Source organism: Lynx canadensis, chromosome C2 (genome assembly GCF_007474595.2).
Source record: "Lynx canadensis isolate LIC74 chromosome C2, mLynCan4.pri.v2, whole genome shotgun sequence".
NCBI classification, from domain to species: domain Eukaryota; kingdom Metazoa; phylum Chordata; class Mammalia; order Carnivora; family Felidae; genus Lynx; species Lynx canadensis.
In genome coordinates, this window is record NC_044311.2 from 134872716 (window position 1) to 134897657 (window position 24942).

General features: G+C 34.9%; 2 pseudogenes; both read left to right on the forward strand.

Moving 5' to 3' along the window:
• The first annotated feature begins 22601 nt into the window (after positions 1–22601).
• LOC115524321 lies at positions 22602–22700 on the forward strand (annotated as a pseudogene).
• A 1389-nt stretch (positions 22701–24089) lies between these two features.
• LOC115524115 lies at positions 24090–24619 on the forward strand (annotated as a pseudogene).
• The last annotated feature ends 323 nt before the right edge of the window (positions 24620–24942 follow it).

Consider the following 24942-nt stretch of genomic DNA (forward strand, 5'->3'; position numbering starts at 1 on the left):
CTCACCCATGCTAACATTATTATCAAACTTTTGAACTTTCCTCCTTAGGTAAAGTTCTTAAAATTAAATCTACATGGTTTTAATTATGTGTCAGGTTAGGCACTTCATGTTTTAAGCCTTGTGAACATATTTTTCCTACATAATGCTTATCCTTTTCTACTACCACTTTTTAGTTAGCTGCTATTATTTTTAAAAATGGATTTTTAAGAACTGATTACTCAAGGACTTCTCTCCAGCATATGTCCTATCTTAATCATTAATTTCCCCTTCTCTACTAAATTTATCCCTCTGGGAATCTATTCTAGCCAACATACTTTGATATTTTTCTTAAAAAATATTTTCTCAATTTCACATTATTTTACATTCCCTTTGGCCACCAAATTTATGGTGAAAATTATTATAATAAGCAATTATAATTCATGTCTTTGCCTTCTCATGATCCATCTGTCCATATGTTATTCTGTATTCACTTTCACCTTATCTGGTAGACTGAAATGTTTCTTCCCAATCAAACCAAACTTTATCATGCTTCTTGATATATATTTTATTCCAGTTTCAGACAGTCTTCTTCTTCGGGGACCACTTCATCTTCCCAAACAGTATCTTCCTTTGTGTCTAATAATATCATACTATTTTGTTTTGCTTCCTATGCCTAAACTTCTCTGTTGACTTTACTGTGTCTTCCGTTTCAGAGTAATGTCTAAATATTTCTTGAGTGAGACTCAGTCCTTGTCTATTTACTTTCTAGGCAATCCCTTCTACTACCATGAATTTAGTCTCAATCGGTATGCTGATGATATCAGGTCCCTATGTCCATGACTGACTTGACATTTCCACTAAGATACATGAAACACACCTGCAATTGAGCATGTCTGAAATAAAATCAATTCTGCATCCACACATACCCCAGTACTTCCCTGCTGGTAAATACCATGTAATTTCTTGCTTAAGTCCCAAAACAAGAGATTTCCTTGACTACTCTATTCATTTTATAAGCCAAAATTATTACAACAACCTAGCAATCCTAGCAATATTTTATTCTAAAATATGGGATGACTTCAAGACCAGCATCTACCATCTAAGACTAGCAACCTTGTGTCTTAGTCTTCTCATGCTGCTATAACAAAATACCATAGACTGGGGTGCTCAAATAATAACACATTATAATAACACATTGATAACACATTTTTGTTTCTCACAGTTATGGAGGCTGAGAAGTCCAAGGTAAAAGTGCCAGCAGATTAGGTGTCTAGTGAAGGCCAGCTTCCTAGCTGGTAGACAGCTGCTTTCTCTCTATAACCTCACATGACCGAAGAGATCATCTCTCATGTCTTTTTTTTACAAGGGCACCAATCTCACTTATAAGAGCTCCATACTCTTTTTTTTTCTCTTCTGAGATTTTATTTAAATTCAAGTTAGTTAACATACAGTGTAATATTGGTTTCAGGAGTAGAATTTAGTGATGCATCACTTACATATAACACCCAATGCTCATCCCAACAAGTACCCTCTTTAATGTCCATCAGTCATTTAGCCCATGCCCCCACCCATCTCACCTCCAGCAGCATTCAATTTGTTCTCTTTAATTAAGAGTCTCTTATGGTTTGCCTCCCTCTCTGTTTTTATCTTATTTTTATTCTCTTCTCCTGTGTTCATCTTGTTTCTTTACCCCATGTATGGGTGAAATCATGTAGTATTTATCTTTCTCTGACTGACTTATTTCATTTAGCATGATACACTCGCTCCATCCACGTTATTGCAGATGGCAAGATTCCATTCTTTTGATGGCTGAGTGTGTGTGTGTGTGTGTGTGTGTGTGTGTGTGTGTACATATATAAAACCTCTTATTTATTAATTTATCAGTCGATGGACATTTGGGCTTTTTCCATAATTTGGCTCTTGTTGATAGTGCTGCTATAAACATTGGGGTATACATGCCCCTTCAGGTCAGTATTTTTGTATCCTTTGGATAAATACCTCATAGTGCAATTGCTGGGTCATAGTGTAGTTCTATTTTTACCTGTTTGAGGAACCTCCATACTGTTTTCCACAGTGGCTGCACCAGTTTGCATTCCTACCAACAGTGAAAGAGGGTTCCCCTTTCTCCACATCCTCACCAAATCTGTTGTTTCCTGACTTGTTCATTTTAGTCATTCTGACAGGTGTGCAGTGGTATCTCATTGTGGTTTTGATTTGTGTTTCTCTGATTATGAGTGATGCTGAACATCTTTTCATGTGTCTGTTAGCCATCTGTATGTTTTCTTTGAAGTAATGTCTGTTCATATCTTCTGCCCATTGTTTAACTGGGTTATCTACTGTTTTGGCTGTTGAATTTGATACATTCTGTATAGATTTTAAATACTAGTCTTTTATCTGATATGTCATTTGCAAAGATCTCTTCCCATTCTGTAGGTTACCTTTTAGTTTTGTTGATTGCTTCCTTTGCTGTGCAGAAACTTCCTATCTGATGAAGTCCCAATAGTTCATTTCTGCTTTTATTTCCCTTGCCTCCAGAAACCTGCCTAGTAAGAGGTTGCTATGGCTAAGGTCAAAAAGGTTGCTGACTTTGTACTCCTCTAGAATTTTGATGGTTTCCTGGCTCACATTTAGGTCTGTCATCCATTTTGAATTTATTTTTGTGTATGGTATAAGACAGTGGTCCAGTTTCATTCTTCTGTATGTTGCTGTCAAGTTTTCCCAACACCATTTGTTGAAGAGACTTTTTTTCCATCGGATGTTCTTTCCTGCTTTGTCAGAGATTAGTTGACCAAATAGTTGTGGGTTCATTTCTGGCTTCTATGCTCTTGATCTAATTACTTCTCAAAGGTCCCACTTCCAAATGCCATCACAATGGAGACTAGGGCTTCCACATATGAATTTGGGGGACACAAACATTTGGCACACAACACCCTGTTTCTACTTTTATATCCCTATAATAAATTCTTCATATAGCCTTTAGGTGACCATTGTAAAACTTAAAAGAATGAAGCATAGTGGAGTGGTTATACATGCAGACTTTGGATGCAGACTGTGAAGTTTATACCATGCCCTTTACAAAAGGTGCAGTTTGGGGGAAAATTTCTTAATCTTTCAGAACTTCCATTTTTTTCACCCCAAAGTAATAATAGTAACTCTCGAGAGGGATTTTTGAGATACACTTTAATATCCATCAAGCCCCTGGAACAGTGGTAAGTGATACAGGCTTAAAGTTAACTTTTGGGGATCTTTTGAAAAATTACTCTCTCCAGGTGAAATCTCCAAATTGTTTACCGATACACTTAACACTAACCACATACTGTACAACCTCAGTCATATGTATTTTCTTTGTGTTCTACCAATACCCCAGGAGTCTTCCTACTAAGTACACTGTACTTGGAGTCCCTTCTGCCTGGGACATCTTCCACCAGATCTTTGTATGGCTCTCTCCTTTCATTCAGGCCCCAACTCTAGTGCCATTTCCTCAGGCTGTTAAGTCTTAACCTTCATGTCTAGTAGTTATATTGCACAAAATGCTATTATTTTACAGTTTCATTTTCACAATAAATCACATTGCCATATATTAATGCTTATTACTTTGGTGACTGTGTTCTATCTGTAGAAAGACTTTGTCTGCTTTCTTCATTATCTATGCCTTGGATTATAGCAGTGCATGTCGTACCATAGAATCACCATGGACATTTGTTGTAAGAATAAGTATATGAATGAGTACTTCAGTGAACACATGGGTGAATAAATCTCATCCACTGGGACCTTGAAATGAGCTAGTAATGCCTTTATGACCACCTGGGCCAGTTCCGTGAGATCATATTCTCCCATTCAGGGATTCTGTTACACCCCACAGGTCCCCTTTTTCAATTCATTAGAACCATGCCCACTTCTAAAGATGATATACAAGGTATATGAGAGATTTTATGTCTTTGAGGAAATTCCATGTTAACATATACCACAAAGTTTTATGAACTTTGGATAAGCAGTATTGATAAAACATTTAACTTTCCATACCTATTTTCCTGCTCAGGAGTGTTTCAAATAATGGCAATAATTTTTAGGTTATTCTTCAATTATTAATCACTAATTACTCTATTCAATTAAAAAGTCATGTATTTACCAAGAGAAAAAAATTAAAAGTTCAAGGCAAGTATATCATGCTGTTGTAAATTAATTCGTTCTGATTTATTGGTATGGAAAGTCAAATTTTATGCTGAGATAATATACTTTTGTGTAAAAAATATATAAATTTTCTAATTTGAAAAATCTGTAAGTATCAACTTTTTATTCAACAGGAATAGGAGGCTAAATATTCCTTCTGATTATGGTATTTATTCAGCTAATAGTTAAAATATCTGTGTTATGTATATGTGATTGTGCAGTAATTATGTGTGCCTTTTAGCCTTTTATTTCCTTTGGGTTTTTTGTATGTTTGTTTGTTTGTGTAATATTCTGTGCTTTACAGAATATTTCAACATACCTAGGAGTTTCAAAGAATATAAACAAAGAGAGAAAATGTGTTTTCTCTAAGGAAATTCAAATTCCCATAATCAAGTAGCTTTAGAGAAGGACATGAAGTTTATTCCTTACTGTGAGATTGCTTTGCCAGGGTTCCAAAGGCATGTATCACTTTGCATAATAACTTAAGTTCAGAAGCACCAGGCAAGAGGTAGCATCTTAGCAGACTTCCATATTTACCTTTATATAATGGCTCTCCATTTCTGACAGCAACTAATCTGAGCCCCTGTCATACATTTAAGTTTTCAATAGAAATATTCCTCCACGACTATGTCTTTCTGTTGTTCTTTGTGTAATATAATTTATTTGCTTTACTAAGAAAAATAGGAATTTAATTATTTCAAAAGAATAACACATTCCTTAGAATTTGGGCAGGTTAATTAAAATATGACCAGATAACCTGGCAATATTTTTTAAAATAAATGTATGCAGTAAGCCTCTAGTACTAAAAAACATAAAAGAATTGTTGGCTTCCAAGAACAATATATTGAAGACCTTTTTTAGAAATTTGAATTGCTGGAATAATAGATTGAGTTTTAAAATGATATACTACACTATATCTTGTGTTCAGTGACTGTAGATATTCTATTACATTATTTTTTGTGTGTTTTAGGAATGTAAAAGTCAATTAGAAAGTGTATTGAGGTTCATTGTTGGGAATAACATATTTTAAGGTCATGTATTGCTGAATAATAAGTCAGATTTAGAACAAAGGACTTATTTTTATGTGCTTATGATTTTTAATGTTTGACTCTAACTCAAACTTTGAAAAATGATGAATATTTTAAATAAATATGATTGTCCAAATGCCCATATTACTGCATTGTGACTATTTTTTAAATAACAAGTCCATTAGTTCCTATTGTTTTTCTGAAGTGCTGAGTTGGAAAGGATTTCTCATCTTTTCAAGTACAAATGTCAGAATTACTGTGGGTTATCATAGCAATCATTCCAACTCTTATGTAAAATTAGCTAGCATTTTCTATAAGAAAAAAAAACATGTATTATGGTTATCATTTTTGTTTTTTGCCTGTTAAATAATCATGACTATTTTATGAATTGGTAGTCTATAGCACTTGAAGACTGGAGTGAGGAATATATTTTGTAAAAGTTATATTATAAGAACATTGATAAGCTTAATGCATTTATTTAGATTAAATTTAGTACTCTTAAAAATAGTAACTATTATTGTGGTGCTTGAGCGGCTCAGTTGGTCAAGCGTCAGACTCTTGATTTTGGCTCATATCATAATCTCATGGTTCACAAGTTCAAGCCCCATGTTGGTGTGGTCAGTGTGGAGCCTGCTTGGGATTCTCTCTTTCCCTCTCTCTCTGTCCCTCCCTTGATTGCATGCATGCTTTCTCTCTCTCTCAAAATAAATAAATATATTTTTAAAAATAGTAACTATTGTATATTAATGGATTTAACTTATTACATCAAATATAGCAGAGTATATTTATTATAACTTAAAAAAGAAATTAACGGCAAAAAACCACTTTTTCTAAACAAAATTATTCATATTAAGCATTGTAATTTCACAACAACCTTGTGAGTTAGATACCATTGTTATACCTATGTATTGATGTAAAAACTGAGGTGTAGTATGGTGACCTAACTTGTTCAAGATGACTTGGTTTATAATGGATTTGGGATCTGAGTTCAGTCCTTAATTTGTATCTGGTATAAGCATAGTATATGTCCTATACATCTAAATCTATTTGTTATATATTTCTCTAAAATTTTGTATACACATATGTTTTATCAGAGATACAGATATATATACATAGATAATTTAGAAATCATGTATGCATATTTAAAAATAATGGCAAAGAATTGTCTTATTTTACAAAACTTACAAAGATTACTTAGTTATTACTGTATAAAAAGATACTATAGTTATAAGTTTTAGATTTAATTTTGAAATAACCTATAACTTAAATAAGCTATTCAATAATCTAATGATTAGCTTTCCAAATACTTTTAACAGACATGATAATGCTGTTTATCCTTGAGTAATGGCTCCTCAAATTACTATGATGATCAGGAGCTAGCTGTAGTAAATCATTTGGTATGGCATTCCAACTGATGTTTTTAGTTTAGTTTCTTTCTTCCCTTATTTTAACTAAAAGGATTGTTCAGCAAGCCTATCTATACTGAATATGCCATATATAAAAATAAAAATTTCTTTTTCAAATGTGTATTATTTTTATTACTTAATTAAGCAATAATCATTAGTGATGACAACTAGAATGTAACAGATATTTATTATTTAAATACTTCACAGCCATATATATTCCTCTTAAGTGTTCTTTTTCCAATGTTAGATTTGTTAATATTTCTCATTCACTCTCTTCTTTCCTTCCTTCCTTTTTTTCCTTTCTTTCTTTCTATCCTTTTTTAAAAAAAAATGTTCCTACATACTTTGAGCCTTGGTCATAGTTCTCCATGTTACAGTTTCTTTCTTTAGAAAAGATGTAAATATTCTCTGAATAAAATTTTAGGTTTTGAAAGCACTAAAGCTTAGAGGTTAGTTTTACAAGAGTAGAAGATACTTGGAAATTATTTACCACATATAGAGAGAATTTCTTTTTAAAACACTGTTGAATCATAGATATCATTTTAAAGACATGACACCTGTAAAGTAACTGAAACTATGCATAGGGAACCTGATAAAATTAAAAGGCAAGGATGATTGTTAAAATTTAACAAAAGGATAAAACAATACTAACTAAATACTAATTTTACAGTAAAGAGCAGAATTCAAGTGAAAAAAAAAAACTAAATCAGTGATATATAAGTCTAGTCCTATAAAGAAAAATACCCCATAATGTGAGACAAAGTTAAAAGACTAAAAAAAAAGATTATAAATGAACAAACATGAATTATAGAGTGGATTATGGAAAACCCAACACATGGATTAAAAATTATATGAGTAATGTAATTGGATAAATAAGTTAGAGGCAATTTTCAAGTAATCTCTTAAAGATTATTTCTCAGCTTAAAAAAAAAAAGATATGTAGCTGCAAATGTTAAAAGCTTTTTTTTTCACTCTGTGAGAAGCAATGTGAAAATATTTAGAAAATCTGTGGTGAACATTTCAAATGACTAGAATAAAGAGAATAAGAAAGTATGTGTAATAGAAGCAGGTTCTTAAAAAAGAAGAAGCAATTGACCCAGGCCCTGAGATTTCTGTTGAGATCTCTTAAAAGGTCAATTACATATATCATTTCCTATTGGCAGCATATTTATGCTACAAAAGTTAACTCAATATCTGAATAACAAATGACTGTGAATAAAACTGAAAAAGTATCAAAGAATCCATGTGAAGATGCAAGACCTACATTTTCATGTTTCACTCTTTTCAGCTTTTAAGTTATGGCTGCATCTTATGCAAGTTGATACATAGCACCGAAAAACAATGAAATGTCCCATTTTGTTTTATGAAAAGGCAATATTATCATCTCAAAGATTATCAAGTTATAACAATTTGCCATAAAATAAATATAGACTCTTTCATTAAATACTAGAATATAAAAAATTAAATACCACACACAAATAGAGTTCATGCAAAAAATATAAATATGGCTACTAATGAGTTAACATATTATAATATTGATACATTCCTTAAATATATTTATTATAAATGAAAAACTATTGCCTGTATTATTCTCAGAAAATAGGACTAAAATATATTCTTCGTGCATAAAAATAATTATATTAGGCAAACAGCTTACATCACAATAACAGAATAGCTCCTCCTATTAAGGTTCTGTGAAATGCTACTGAGGCAAAAAATTAATGAATTATCACAAATAAAATAGCATCTATATACTGATTTTAGAGTAGGAAATTCTGCATGGGTGAATTGAAAGTGGCACATGGATGGGACAACCAGAAGTGGCACTCTCTATTTCTCTAAAACACTAAATATTCCTGACCTCCCCAAAAAGTAAATTAGCTCTCTGTACCAAGACTGTAAACACACTACATCTTATATCCTAGAGTTTTCACAGAAAGAAATTAATCATAGGAAATATTTCATCAGTGCATGTTTTGAGCAAAAAAAAAAAAAAACAAAAAACCTTGGTAACATAAACATAATATTTAAAAAATATATCACCGTAAAATGTTACTTTGACTATCAATGATTTGAGAAATTCTTAAAGATAAAGTCAAACAAACATTTGCATACCAAATACAGATTTTCAGTTTTACAAAATTCTTATTCTTTCATTTCTGTTTGCAAACCTGCCCCTAACCCAACCATGACCCATTAATTCTTCTAATCCATAGAGAAAACATTTTGAAATAAACAACCAAAAAATAGGATGTAACCCTTTTTTACAAGCAGATCAAAACATGCCTGGTTAAAACTTGCCACACACTGAACAAAGTCCAAGCACTTCCTTCTGCAGGCAAGGAGAAACTCTGAAGACTGATCTGAGGGAAAGAGCAGCCAAAACACAATAGAGTGCATAGAGCATACACCAAAACACTTCCTGAAGCACCAGGACCTGGACACAATATGACCTCTTCTTAATATAGGCTATACTCTCAGGAGCAGAAACATAACAGACTTCTTAACACACAAAAGACAGAGATCTAGACAAAATGTCAAGACTGAGGAATTTATCCCAAAAGAAAGAACAAGAAGTCACGGGAAGGAATCTAATCAAAACAGATATAAGTAACATGCCTTAATCATAATTTAAAACAATAATGATAATGATACTAGTAGTTGGGCTTGAGAAAACCATAGAAGACACTAGAGAGTCCCTTACTGCAGAAATATAAGACCTAAATATTAGGCCAAAATAAAAAATGCTATAACTGAGATGCAAAGCCAACTGGATGTACTGACAACAAGGATGGAAGAAGCAGAGGAATGACTAATATAGAAGATAAAATGATGGAAAATAATAATTTTCCATAAAGGAGGGCTGAAAAGAAGAGGGAAAACAAAAAAATATTGGGTCATGAATGTAGACTTAGGGAACTCAACAACTCAATAAGGCATAATAACAGTCATATCATAGGAGTCCCAGAAGAAGACAGGAAACAGGCAGCAGAAGGTTTATTTGAGCAAATTATAGGTGAAAACTTGCTTAATCTGGGGAAGGAAACAGACATCAAAATCCAAGAGGCAAAGAGAACTCCCATCAAAATCAACAAAAGTTGCTCCAAACCAAGACACATCATAGTAAAATTGCAAAATGAAAAGATAAGGAAAGAATCCTGAAAACAGCAAGGGAAAAGGAGTCCTTAACCTACAAGGGAAGACACATAAAATCTTTCTACAGAAACTTGGCAGGCCAGAAGGGAGCGGCATGATATATTCAATGTGCTGAATGGGGAAAAATACACAGCTAAGAAAACCTTTTCAGCAAGGCTGTGATTCAGAATAGAAAGATAAAGAATTTCTAAGACAAACAAAAACTTAAAGAATCCATGACCACTAAACCAGCCCTACAAGAAATACTAAAGGGGACTCTTGTAGTGGGAAAGAAAGGCTAAAAGCAACAAAGACTAGAAAATAACAGAGAGAATCTCCAGAAACAGCATCTTGACAGGTAATACAGTGGCACTACATTCCTATCTATCAATAATCACTCAGGCAAATGGACTAAATGATCCAATGAAAAGACATAGGGCATCAGAATGGGTAAAAAAACAAACAAACAAACAAACAAAAAACAAGACCCATCCATATGTTGCCTATGAGAAACTTATTTTAGACCTAAAGACACCTCCAGATTGAAAGTAAGAGGATGGAGAACCATATATCATGCTAATGGATGTCAAAAGAAAGCAAGAGTGGCCATACTTTTATCAGACAAACTAGATTTTTAAACCAAAGATGTAGCAAGAGATGAAGAAGGGCACTGTATCATAATAAAGGGATCTATCCAACAAGAAGATCTAACCGTTGTAAATATTCATGCCCCTAGTTTAGGAACACCCAAATATATAAATCAATAATAAACATAAACTCATTGATAAGAACACAATAATAATAGGGAACTTTAACACCATACTTATAGCAATGTACAGAACATTAAGGAAAAGATCAACAAAGAAACAATGGCTGTGAATGACATACTGGACCAGATGCACTTAACAAATATTTAGGACATTTCATCCTGAAGCAGCAGAATACACATTCTTTTTGAGTGCACATGGAATATTCTTCAGAATAGATCACATACTGGGTCACAAATCAGGCCTCAAAATGTACAAAAAGGTTGATATCATACCACGCATATTTTCAGACCACAATGCTATGAAACTTGAAGTCAGTCACAAAGAAAAAATTTGGAAATACCACAAATACATGGAGGTTAAAAACATCCAATTAAAGAAGATGTAAACAAAGTGCGTGGAAGTAAATGAAAATGAAAATATGACAGTCCGAACCTTTGAGGTGCAGCAAAAGTGGTCCTAAGAGGGAAGTATATAGCAATACAGACCTACCTCAAGAAACAAGAAAAATCTCAAATACACAACCTAAGCTTACACATAAAGGAGCTAGAAAATGAACAGCAAATAAAGCCTAAAGTCAGAAGAAGAAGGAAGTAATGAAGATTGAGCAGAAATAAATGATATTATCAGCACCTGGGTGGCTCAGTCAGTGAGCATCTGACTTCGGCTCATGTTATGATCTCGCATTTGGTGGGTTTGAGCCCTGTGTAGGGCTCTGAGCTGACAGCGTGGAGCCTGGAGCCCTCTTCAAGTTCTGTATCTCCCTCTCTCAAAACTAAATAAACATTTAATTTTTTTTTAAAGAAAGAAATGATAGTAGAAACAAACAAAAAAAACCAGTAGGCCAGATCAATGAAACTAAGAGCTGGTTCTTTGAAAGAATTAATAAAATTTATAAACCTCTATCAAGACTTATCAAAAAGAAAAGAGACAGGACCCAAATAAATAAAATCACAAATTAACGAGGAGAAATCACAACCAAAACCATAGAAATACAATTATAAAAGAATATTATGAAAAATTATATGCCAACAAATTGGGTAAACTGGAAGAAATGGACAAATTCCTAGAAAAATATAAATGACCAAAACTAAAACAGGAAGAAATAGAAAGTTTGAATAGACCCACAACCAGGAAAGAAATTGAATCAATAATCAAAAATCTCCCAACAAATGAAAGTCCAGGGCCAGATGACTTCCCAGGGGAGTTCTACCACACATTTAAGGATGTGTCAGTACCTATTCTCAAACTGTTCAAAAAAAAAAAAGAAAGAAAGAAAGAAATAAAAGGAAAACTTCCAAACTCATTCTATGAGGCCAGCATTACATTGATTTCACTTGATTTCAGAATCAAAGTCCCCACTAAAAAGGAGAATTACAGGCCAATATCCCTGATGAACACGAATGCAAAAATTATCAACAACATATCAGCAGATTGAATCAACAGTACATTAAAAGAATTATTCATCACAATCAATTGGGATTTATTCCTAGGCTTCAGGAATGGTTCGATATGCACAAATGAATCAACATGATACATCACATTAATAAAAGAAAAGATAAGAACCATATGATTTTCTCAATAGACGTAGAAAAGGCATATGACAAAATACAGCATCCGTTCCTGATAAAAACCCTTAACAAAGTAGGGATAGAGGGAACATGCCTCAATATCATAAACTCTGTATATAAAAGACCCATAGCTAATATCCTCAAAGGGGAAAAACTGAGAGCTTTTCCTACAGTCAGAAACAAGATAGGGATGGCTACTCTCACCATTGTTATTTAACACAGCATTGGGATTCCTAGCCTCAGAAATGAGACAAGAAAATCAATAAAAGCATTCGGATAGGCAAGGGAGAAGTCAAACTTTCACTATTTGCAGATGACATGATACTCTATGTAGAAAACCTAAAAAATTCCACCATAAAGTTGCTAGAACTGATACACGAATTCCGCAAAGTCACAGGATATAAAATCAACAAACAGAAATCTGTTGCATTTTGATACACCAATAATGAAGAAGCAGAAAGAGGAATAGATCCCATTTATAATTACGCCAAAAAACACAAGATATCTAGGAATATACCTAACCAAAGAGGTAAAAGATCTGTACTCTGAAAATTGTAAAATGCCTATGAAAGATACTGACGGTGACACAAAGAGAAATACATTCCAGTCTCATAAATTGGGAGAACAAATACTGTTAAAATGTCTAAACAACCCAAAGCAATCTACATATTTAATACAATCCCTATCAAAATACCACCAGCATTTTTGGCAAAGCTAGAGCAAACAATCCTAAAATTTGGATAGAACCACAAAAGACCAGGAATAGCCAAACCACTCTTGAAAAAGAAAGGCAAAGCTGAAGACATCACAATTCTGGACCTCAAGCTACATTACAAAACTGTAGTGATCAAGACAGTGATCAATACTGGCATAAAAATAGTCACACATGAATCAATGGAACAGACTAGAAAACCCAGAAATGTACCCACTACTATGTGGTCAACTAATCTTTGACAAAGCAGGTAACATTATCCAATGGAAAAAAGTCTCTTCAACAAATGGTTTTGGGAAAACTGGACAGCAACATGCAGAAGAATAAATGTGGACAACTTTCTTGAGCACCATACACAAAAATGAATTCAAAATGGATGACAGACCTAAATGTAAGACAGGAAACCATCAAAATTCTAGATGAGTACAAAGTCAGCAACCTCTTTCACCTTGGTCATAGCAACCTTTTACTACACAGGTCTCTGGAGGCAAGGGAAACAGAAGCAAAAATGAACTGTTGGAATTTCATCAAGATAGAATGCTTCTGCACAGCAAAGGAAGCAATCAACAAAACTAAAAGACAACCTATAGAATTGGAGATCTTTCCAAATGACATATCAGATAAAGGGTTAGTATCTAAAACCTATGAAGAATGTATCAAACTCAACACCCAAAAAAGTATATAATCCAGTTGAACAATGGGCAGAAGACATGAACAGGTGACTCCAAAAAGATATACAGATGACTACTGGGAAGCCTGGGTGGCTCAGTTAAGCATCCGATTTCAGCTCAGGTCGTGATCTCCTGGTTTGTGAGTTTGAACCCCACATTGGGCTGGTTGCTGTCAGTGCAGAGCCCGCTTCAGGTCCTCTGTCTCTCTCTCTGTGCATCTCCCTATCATCTCAAAAATAAATTAATTAATTAAAAAAAAACAGATGGCTAATAGATACATGAAAAGATGCTCAGCATCACTCATCATCAGGGAACCACAAATCAAAACCACAATGAGATACCACCACTTCACACCTGTCAGAATGGCTAAAATGAACAACTCAGGAAATAACAGATGTTGGAAAGGATGTGGAGAAAGGGAAACCCTCTTTCACTGTTGGTGGGAATGCAAACTGGTGCAGCCACTGTGGAAAACAGTATGGAGTTTCCTCAAAAAGGTAAAAATAGAACTACCTTATGACCCAGCAATTGCATTACTAGGTATTATCTAAAGGATTCAAAAATACTGATTCAAAGGGGCAAATATACCTCAATGTTTATAGCAACACTATCAACAATAGCCAAATTATGGAAGGAGCCCACATGTCCATCAACTGATGAATGGATAAAGAAATTGTGGTATATATTTACAATGGAGTATTACTCGTCAATCAAAGAATCTTGCCATCTGCAATGACGTAGATGGAGCAAGAATGTATCATGCTAAGTGAAATAAGTGAGTCAGAAAAAGACACATACTATATAATTTCTCTCATATGTGGAATTTAAGCAGCAAAACAGAACATATGAGAAGGGGGAAAAAAAGAGAAGCAAAGTATAAGATACTCCTAACTATAAAGAACTAACAGGGTTAATGGAGGGGAGGTTGGTGGGGGATGGGCTAAATGGGTGAAGGGTATTGAGAACACTTGTTGGGATGAACACTGGGTGTTGTATGTAAGTGATAAATCACTAAATTCTACTCTTGAAACCAATATTACACTATATATTAGAATTTAATAAATTAGAATTTAAATAAAAACTTGAAATAAATTAAAATAAAGAAAAACTGAACCCAAGATGCTAACAAAGAGTGAGTTGGAATAGGGATGATAAGGTTAATTTTAATTCTTTTTTTTTATTGGCAATATGCAATCACTGTTGGCTAATATAATCTGAAAGAAATGTATAAAAATCAAACATCATTTAAGAAATGGGATATGATTTGTCTATTTCAAACTATGTTTTTATTCTAACCATATTTTAATGCTTCTCTCTTTAAAAAAAATTTTTTTAAATGTTTATTTTTGAGAGAGACAGACAGAATGTGAGCGGGAGACGGGGCAGAGAAATAAGGAGACACAGAATCTGGATCATGCTATCAGCACAGAGCCAGATGTGGGGCTTGAACCACAAACGGTGAGATGATGACTTGAGTGGACGTTGGATGCCTAACTAACTGAGCCACCCAGGTGCTCCGCTCCCTTTTTTTTTTTAAACGTTTTTTAATGTTTATTTATTTTTGAGAGAGAGAGAGAGGCGGGGGGGAGGGGCAGAGAGAGAGGCAAATACAGAATCCAAAGCAGGCTCTAGGCTCCGAGCTACCAGCACCTAGCCCGACGCTGGCTCCAAGTCACAAACTGTGAGATCATGACCTGAGCCAAAGTCAGATGCTGAACCAACTGAGCCACCCAGGCACCCCAAAATTTCTCTCTTTTTAAAGATATTTTGTATTATTTAAACATAATCAACACTGATAACATTGTTACCTAATGTAATAGCTAGGAATTCAAACAAAGTTTTAAATAATCAGGTCACTATATACGTATATATTGCATAGATGTCAAACAAGATTCAAACAAAATAATAATTGCTGTCATTCTAAGGATTTGGATTTTTGTGTACAGATTAAAGATCATGTGTTTATAACAGTATTATGAAAATATGCATATTCTAAAATATATTTGTTTACAGATATGATTCATATATGTATATAGTTATTGTTTTTTGAAATCTGAGCTCAGACTTGTAAAGGCTACCATTATAATTCAGATATATTCCCTGAACTCAAGGAAATTATATTCTAGTAAGAAATCACACAATAGGGGCGCCTGGGTGGCTCAGTCCGTTAAGCGCCTAACTTCAGCTCAAGTCATGATCTCACGGTTCGTGGGTTTGAGCCCTGCATTGGGCTCTGTGCTGACAGCTCAGAGCCTGGAGCCTGTTTTGGATTCTGTGTCTCCCTTTCTCTGCCCCTCCCCTGCTTGCTCTCTCTCTCTCTCTCTCTGTCTCTGTCTCTGTCAAAAATAAATAAATAAACATTACAAAAAAAGAAATCACACAATATATCTATATAAAAGTATGTTAAATACACACACACACACACACACACACACATTCAAGCACACATGTATTTGTTATTAACCACTTTGATGGTGGTTGAATGTTGAAATGATGGTGTATCTCGATTTTCTTCTATTATCACCCTCCCCACCCCCCCGCTTTCAGGGCTACTCTGACCTTGTATGTTACATCTGGTACAAAAAGTTCACTGCTGCTCCTGGGATAGCCAGAGACTCGACCTGGAGAAGCAAAGGCAGCTACTATTTAAAGAAAAAGTCACAGCTTCATGCCAGGCCAGCGCATAGGCTGCATTTCAGGTTTTACTAGCCCACCCCACCAGGTACAGTGGAGAGGTACACAAACCACAGTAGCACATGCTTGCCACCCTGCTTCGTAATTGTGCTCATGATGGGTTATTACTTAATACTTCTGGGACCTACCATACTCTTGATTCTAATACTTTGTGGGATTATTAGTGTCCAGAAAAATATAATTTTATTTTTTTAATTATTTGCTATTGTAGAAATAGCTACAGGTACGATATATAATTTGGATAAAATAACTACAGTGACTTAGAAGTAACCAAACCTTGGGGTGCCTGGGTGGCTCAGTTGGTTAGGCGGCCGACTTCGGCTCAGGTCATGATCTTGCGGTCCGTGAGTTCTAACCCCACGTCGGGCTCTGTGCTGACAGCTCAGAGCCTGGAGCCTGCTTCATATTCTGTGTCTCCCTCTCTCTGACCCTTCCCTGTTCATGCTCTGTCTTTCCCTGTCTCGAAAATAAATAAACGTTAAAAAAAATTTAATAAAAAAAAAGTAACCAAACCTTCATTATTCTGTTAATATGAATTTTAAAATGTAAGCAATGATTTAAAAGAAGAAAAAATCTGTTTCACAATTCAATTTCCATTTTTTTTGTTTATTTAAATTTTAGTTAATATACAGTGGATTATTGGTTTCAAGAGTAGAATTCAGTAATTCATCACTTATATACAATACCCAGTGCTCATCACAACAAGTGCCCTCCTTAATACCCATCACCCATCTAGCCCATCTTCCTACCCACCACCTTCTATCAACTCTCGTTTGTTCTCTTTTGTTAAGAGTCTCTTGTGGTTTGTTTTTCCCTCTCTTCTCTTTTTTCTCACCTTCCCAAATGTTCATCTCTTTGTTTCTTAAATTCCACATATGAGTGAAATCATATGGTATTTGTCTTTCTCTGATTGACTTATTTTGCTTAGCAAAATACATTCTGGCTCCATCCACATCATTGCAAATGCCAAGATTTCATTCTTTTGATGGCTGAGTGATATTCCATTGTGTATGTGTATATATCATATATACACACACACGCATATATGTATTTTTATCCATTCATCAGTCGATGGATATTTGGGCTCTCTCCATAATTTGGCTACTGTTGATAATGTTGCTATAAACATTGAATACATGTATCCCTTCAAATCTGTATTTTGGTAGACTTTGAGTAAATACCTAGTGGTGCTTGCTGGATCATAGGACAGTTCTTTTTTTTTGAGGAACCTCCATTCAGTTCTCCAGAGTGGCTGCACCAGTTTGCAATGCCACCAGCAGTGAGAGAGGGTTCCCCTTTCTCTGCATCCTCGCCAGTTTCCAGGATTATTTTAAATTAGAATTTTGGAGGACATTGGTCACAATGAATGTTTATGTTCATTAAGATTTGCCCTACTATTTATTATATCTGAAATTTCCTATCATATTCTGAGCTTTCTCAGAGGAGAAAGTTAGGAAGTCTTCTGGAATATAAATATACTCAGAAGTATTGCAGTTTCCTAAGTAATTACTAGAGAAAATCCTAACAATATTTGGAGGGAATGGTAAACACAACTACCCAGTAGTATTGTTAGTGTCACTAATTAATACACTCGAACTTCTATTGGTCTTATAAAAATATCCCTTATCCAAAGTTAGAAAATTTTGGATACAGAAAGGAGAGCATCATTGTTTTTCATCAAAATATTATTTTCTCATGTTGAATATTGTGCTGTGTCTGTAAAGTTTTTGTACATATGATTCCATTTAGATGTAGTATATGATTATATACTAGTATTATAGTAGTATATGTAGATGTAATATATGCATTAATTAAAAAAAATATTTTTTCAATGTTTACTTTTGAGAGACAGAGCACGAATAGGGAAGGGGCAGAGAGAGAGGGAGACACAGAATCCAAAGCAGGCTCCAGGCTCCAAGCTGTCAGCACAGAGCCCAACACGGAGCTTGACCTCACAAATCATGAGATCATGATCTGAGCCAAAGTCGGGCGCTTAACTGACTGAGCCGCCCCAGTAAAGCATTATTTTTAATGCATTATATATAATTTAAATATTATAAGAAATTTTGTTTTAAAAATTATTCATGGATCACAGAAACTAAAGGACTTAATCTTCTTTTAAAACTCACTTATATTTAGTTGCTGATTCACCTTCACATTATTTTTACAAATAAGTTTTAGAATTATACTTTACAAATTTCCCTTGAAAATCATTTGCTCTGATTTACTGTAAAGAAGATGCCTATAAGTTAACATTTCCTGATTCATGAGACATAGGAATGCTCTTAAATGTTGCTTAAGGTAGTGATCTAATTTCTAGACTCCCTTAAGATAAGCAGATGTGTTTGTGAAAAAGAATCATTTATCTCTCCACTTAAGTGATTGAGAAAGGGATTGCTAGTTTGGTTTAGTATGTTGGCTTTTGTAGCATATTTAAGTGCCTGAATAGTTTCACCACTGTGTCACTGTTTCTTCTGGAAAGGAAAATCATTGTATTTTAAGGCTCAAGTGACATTCAGACTGTGAAAAAGGTTACCTTGACTTTGAAAGTAAAGGTTTAATCAAGAGGTGTATTCTGTTCTTGAGCAAGGAAACCAAATTCAATATAGAAAGCAGGCAACTCTCTGTAAAATAAAATTTTAAAATTTTAAAAACTGTGAAATAAAATTTACTTTTATGCAATTTTACAAATGTACTATGCAAACAAAAATAAAATTAGTTTGCCAGAACTTGCATTCTGCCTTCTGCCACCAACTCAGTCCTGTAAAGGCATATCCCATGCCACTAATTTGGTCCTGTGTTGGGCTAACAGCTGCTCTCTTGACCCTTTTGTACAGTTCACGTTCTACCAAGAATCCTCCGCACCAGCCCCTCTGCCCCTGCTGCTTTCCCTTCACTACCAGCCACTCTTCAGAAGTGCGTGTGCATGACTTGCCAGCCTGTTATGTAAGCAGGAGGGAAGCCCTGGTTCTCTTGGCAGGAGGTACTTGAGTGAGGAGGTGTGTGTGTCCTTTTCTTTGATATTTAGCTGTTGTTCAACCAAGATTTTTGGTGGGTGTGTTCTTCATTTCAAACTAAAACCATCATTTTACAAGTGTATCCAGTTTCCTCTGATACTGAAAAGTGTGAGGGAAAAAAAATCGATCAAAATGGAATAGTAAACAGAATCAAGAATGGGAAATGAAAATTTAATCATGGACTATTTATCATCTTTTAATTTCTTGGTTATGCTGCTAACTGGGCCTTTATGGTCTCTGTAGTCACAAAGATTACACATGTCTTTGATATAATACTGAATAAATACCCCTAGGTAATGGGGTATGATCTTGAAACACTATTGCTGTTAGATTATACGTTGTTAGCACTTTGACACAAGAGGTACTTGATATTTCAGTCAATGATCGCTTCACTGAGCACTATTCTTTTCACCCTCTCATCATGTTGTAAACTGTTTTCTAGCTCAGGCAGGTAATAATTGATCTCAATAATGTGGCTATGTACTTAACCACTGAGTAGCAACCAGATGTGAGGGTATATTTCCAGTAAAACACTTGAATACTGCCCATGGTGAAGTGAGTCTAATGTCAGTTCTACCCTTGATGTAACAGGTGCTCTTTGGTGAGCTGTACTCTTTTAATGAGATTATTTGTAAGCATAATGGGGAGTATGGAAATGTGCCAACTGAAGAGTCAATGGGAGAGGAATAATAGGGATAATGAGTGGCAGGGAGAGAGAAACAGGTAGACCAAGGAAATCAGGCACACTGAGAACTCTGTAAAATCAAGTGAGTGAATTATAGCTGCAAGAGGATGTCTGATGGTAACTTTTGATGTGTTTTATACTCAAGAGTGTGAAAGTCACTTTATGCATTCTATTTTTGATAATTAAGAGTAATTTATAGGTTTTCCACCTTTCCTTTCTCCAGTGGCAAGCCTCCAGATCCTTTCTGTGCCGTCATGCTGTAGAGTGAAGTGACAAGGGAACACACATAAGCATGTTAAATTCTTAAGCTATTACCATCAAATACATGTTTTCTGAAATGACTTTGTTATATTTTTCTTAATTAACATACTTCTTTTTAGCAGAGATACTGAAGTTTATATCTGACCATAGTTTATGATTATGTATTTTCCTTATAAAAGTATAAGGAAGAGTCTAGCTTTAAGAGAACCAGAGAATGGATATCTAAAATAATTATTTTACAATATCTATATTCATCTTCCTATCTCCTGGATGTTTATGCATATAAAATTATTGAGAAACATTTATTGGATCATCTCCTCAGCACTTTTATCTCTTCCAGATGGTTTTTCTTTAATTGTTGTTTGTCAAACTATGATCCCCTTCCCTTTCTATAATTCCAAATTGTGGTATGTTTCAAGCTGTTGCTAATTAGTATAGTTTTAAATTTTGAACAGTGGTTGGAGGAGGAGATTATATTGACAACAAATATCAGGAATAAAACCTGTTGCTTGACGTCTATCAAGAAAAAAATGGAAAACGTGTCTAGGATAGAGAAGCAATGCCAACATGAAGGAGGGTTTTGTTGTTGGTTTTGTCTGTTTTTAAATTTTTCTGCATGTTTGGTTAGTTTCAATAGAATCAGACGTTGAGACGTAAAATCCTGCTTCCGATATTACATTAGAACTCTAAATGAATGACTTCATCTTCCTGAACTTTAGTTTCCTTTTCTTTAGAATGAAGATTATACTTATTTCATAGATTTGTAGGTCACACCTAAAATGAAGTACTCTCTTCTTTGATTTATATCCCAAGTGTATTTCTATTCACATGCTTCTGCCTTGCTCCACCTCCCCTCTGACCCATAATGCAATGACTCAACAGGAAATTCTCCATAATAACAATTTGACAGATGTCATCAACATTGGCTGTGCCCTCTGCTCTCATGAATGTGAGGCTCAGTTTATAACAGCACAATGCCATCAACATGTAAAACAGCACATTATGAAAAGATCAGTCAACATAGACACACACACACACACACACACACACACACACACGTACTTTTCTACATGTCTTTATCAAGTAAAAAATGTTTCACTTAAGGAGAAAAGAACAGGGGCGCCTGGGTGGCTCAGTCGATTAAGCATCCGACTCTTGATTTCAACTCAGGTCATGATCTCATGGTTTGTGAGCCTGAGAGCATGGAGCCTGCTTGGGATTCTCTCTCTCCCTCTCTCTCTGACCCTCCTGTGCTCTCATTCTCTCTCTCTCTCTCTCTCAAAGATAAATAAATAAATAAACTTTAAAAAAGGAGAAAGAATACCTAACATCTTATTAAAGGCATAAAAGTGTGATGATAAAAGTAGGCTAGTAAAGAGTCTGTGGAGTCAATCCTACTGCAGACTTCACATACAGAATAATCTTGAAGTTAGATGAAGCCCTGTATGTAAATGATTCTTGTGTGTCATTTCCTAGGACAGTATCGTTTTTTTGTTGCTGTTATTGAATCAAGTATAAAGGCAGAACTCCTCAACTGTAGCTACAGTTTTCATGGGAAAGCCAATTACATAAAATAAGACTTCAGTTTCTTATGTTAGTAGTTAAGAATTGAAACTATAGACATCTGGGAAAGCTGCATTGATATTTACTGCTAAATTGAGATCAAAGTTGAACTAATTTTTCTCATCTTTTTTTTCAATATGCAACCGAGTAAAAGAATGTGTGCCATCTATATACATTCATTTTTTTTCCAAGATAAAAATCAAATAGCTCATTGGTGTTTTAGAACAACAATTTAAGTTTTTTTTTTAATTAATAAAATTGGGAAGAAGAAATGGTATCCTTATATATAAAATATTTTCCATTTTTTAAAGGTTAATTTGACATGTTTTACCACAAATTCATTGTTTTAAACCTTAAAAATAACTTGTAAGTAAAAATATAGTTAAGCTTTAGCTTTTGAAAAAATACAAAATACTACTGAGAATGGAATCCAATGACAGTATCATTTTTCCATCTATCCACATAACATTCAGTCTTTAAAGGTACTTGAGGGGCGCCTGGGTGGCTCAATCAGTTAAGCGGCCGACTTCGGCTCAGGTCATGATCTCGTGGTCCGTGAGTTCGAGCCCCACGTCGGGCTCTGTGCTGACAGCTCAGAGCCTAGAGCCTGTTTCGGATTCTGTGTCTCCCTCTCTCTGACCATCCCCTATTCATGCTCTGTCTCTCTCTGTCTCAAAAATAAATAAACGTTAAAGGTACTTGAATCTGCACATAGTAGCTTTAATTGAAAGGGATAAAGCATGTTATTAAATCTGGCAGACTAATTTATCATATGCATTTATAACAAGCCCTTCAGACTATTTCATTCTTTTACCTGTCCAAAACCAACATGTTCCATAAGTTCATTAGACTTCTTTCCATATTATGTTTCCAAACAGGCACCATGAGATTAAATCTCAAAGAAACAAAATAACGTATTGTCACAAAAGGAAGATAGAGTGCATGCTTTGGCAGCACATATACTAAAATTGAAATGCAGAGAAGATTAGCATGAGTTCTGTGCAAGGATGACACCAAATTTGTGAAGCATTCCGTATTTAAAAAAAAAAAAAAAGGAAGAGGGATATTGGAACTATATCAGCTTAATTTTCAAAACCCTTTTGATCAAATAACAATTCAAGTTTTGTAAATTTATCTCTGAGCTTAAATTTACATACAAATATGAAGTCTTAATACTGAAAGTGCATTTTCACATTAAAAATGCCCTTTAAAACTTTTTAAATGACATTAAAATCTTTAGATATTTTTTAAGGCAGAAAAAGATCAAAGCACCTGTGTTGTTTCTTCCATTGGCATGTTGACTCAAATTGCTGTAAACTTTCCTATTTAGGTGAATCATTTTATAGAATTCTGCATAAAACCCATTATCAGAATTTAGGAAGAAAAGAAAATTTCATTGAGGAGCAAGAATTGGCACATTTTCAATGACTGGATATGATAACAAATGAGACCATCAGACTCATTTGTCATGGAATGTCATCATCCACCCTCATACTCCTATTTATTCCCCTTACTGCTGCCTCTTGCTAACTGTGGGAGGACAGCCCCTGCATATGGAAAATCCTGAGGTATGTGGGCAATGGCGGCTTTGCAGTTATACAGAATCATTTCAGCAAATAAAATGGCATGAACAGTATTTTCAAGCATGGTCACAATGTAATATTTAAAATGCTTCTATTTTTGTTCTTTTCATTCATTTATTCAGATTAATTTTCTCACAAATACTATTATCCTGAGCACTGTGATAGATGTTGGCATATAATCAGAAAAATGAGGCAAAATACCCATTTCTATGGAGCATCTGGTTGCCTGCTGTCCCCATGTATGCTCACTCTGTCCTATTAGAAGTAGGAAAATCATTAAAATAATTTTTTTCCTGACTTATTTATAATAATATAGTTTTTACAAGGATAAAATGACTTTATGTAGATGAGACATTTAAATTCCTTTCTTGGTCCATGTTAAGTGTTAAAAACAAGTGTTTTATATCATTATAATTAACTCTTTATCAAGGATTTGTTGATGAAGATAATACAATAATTTTAAATTTTATCTTTGATAACCTGTTACTTCTTCTTTTGATTTTCACAAAGAAAAGTTGTTTACCTAACCTAATCTAACATTCACCATTAACATTACTTTATTGTGGGAAATTTTTTTAAATGCTTTTCATCACACGGAAAAGAGCTAGAAGTTTCAGATCTTCACGGAGCAAATTAGACAATAAAAAAGTATATCTACTCCAAAATGCTTAATATTGAGGCATTTTAAAGTTCAGAGCAAACTGTGCCAAATGTTTATTTTCTTAAATTACTTGATAAATCATTTTTCAGGTGGTGTTTTCAATAGGTCAGACCCATCAGCAGCCTGAGGCAGTCCCCCGGGGCGCTGGTCCCATGGCTCTGGGGCAGGGTTGGGGGACACTGCACCATGAAGCTGTACAGCCTTAGTGTCCTATACAAAGGCAAGCCCAAGGTGGTGCTGCTCAAAGCCACATATGACATGTGCTCCTTCAGCTTCTTCCAGAGGTCCAGTGATCAGAAAGTCATGACCCTCACAGATCAACGGGCTGTGGAGCACTCAGCATAAGGCAGCAGAGCTTCTGTCCAAGAACAAGAATATCTGTGCCACGTCTACGTGTGAAACCACAGTCTTGCAGGAGTGGTCATTGCAGATAGTGAATTGCCGCCCTGCATGGCTCTTACCTTTCTAGAGAAGGTACTAGAAGAATTCTCCAAGCAGGTGGACAGTCTAGAGTGGCCAGTCGGATCTCTTGCTACCATCCACTAAGCAGCCCTCAGATGGCAGCCCCAGTAGACACAAGAACTGCTGAGAAACTAACCCCATGACTAAGGTACAGGATGGAGCTGACCTGGTGTCCAAATCCCAAGTGCTGGGAACAGCCTAAAGCCTTCTATAAAATGGCCCAGAAAGAGAACTCGTGCTGTGCAATCATGTGATGGCATTGTGCAGAGGCTCCTGTGCCGAAATGCCCCAGTCATTTGCATCAGCACTGCAGCCCAGAGAAACAGAGCCACTGTGGGAAGATCCACATAGAAACGCTCTCATTTTTCTCTTTAGACCCACTGGCAGGACCTAGGGGGTCATGGAAGGGCCTGTAACACTTCAAATTTACATGTCTGGTAATTTTTGGAAAGATCCATGTGGGGTCCTCAGAAGTGTATTATTGGGCCAAATGAAGCCATAAACTCTGAGTGATTAAAAAATTTTTTTGAACAAATAAATCATGCTTTATTAAAAAAAAAATGAACTTCAGCCATCA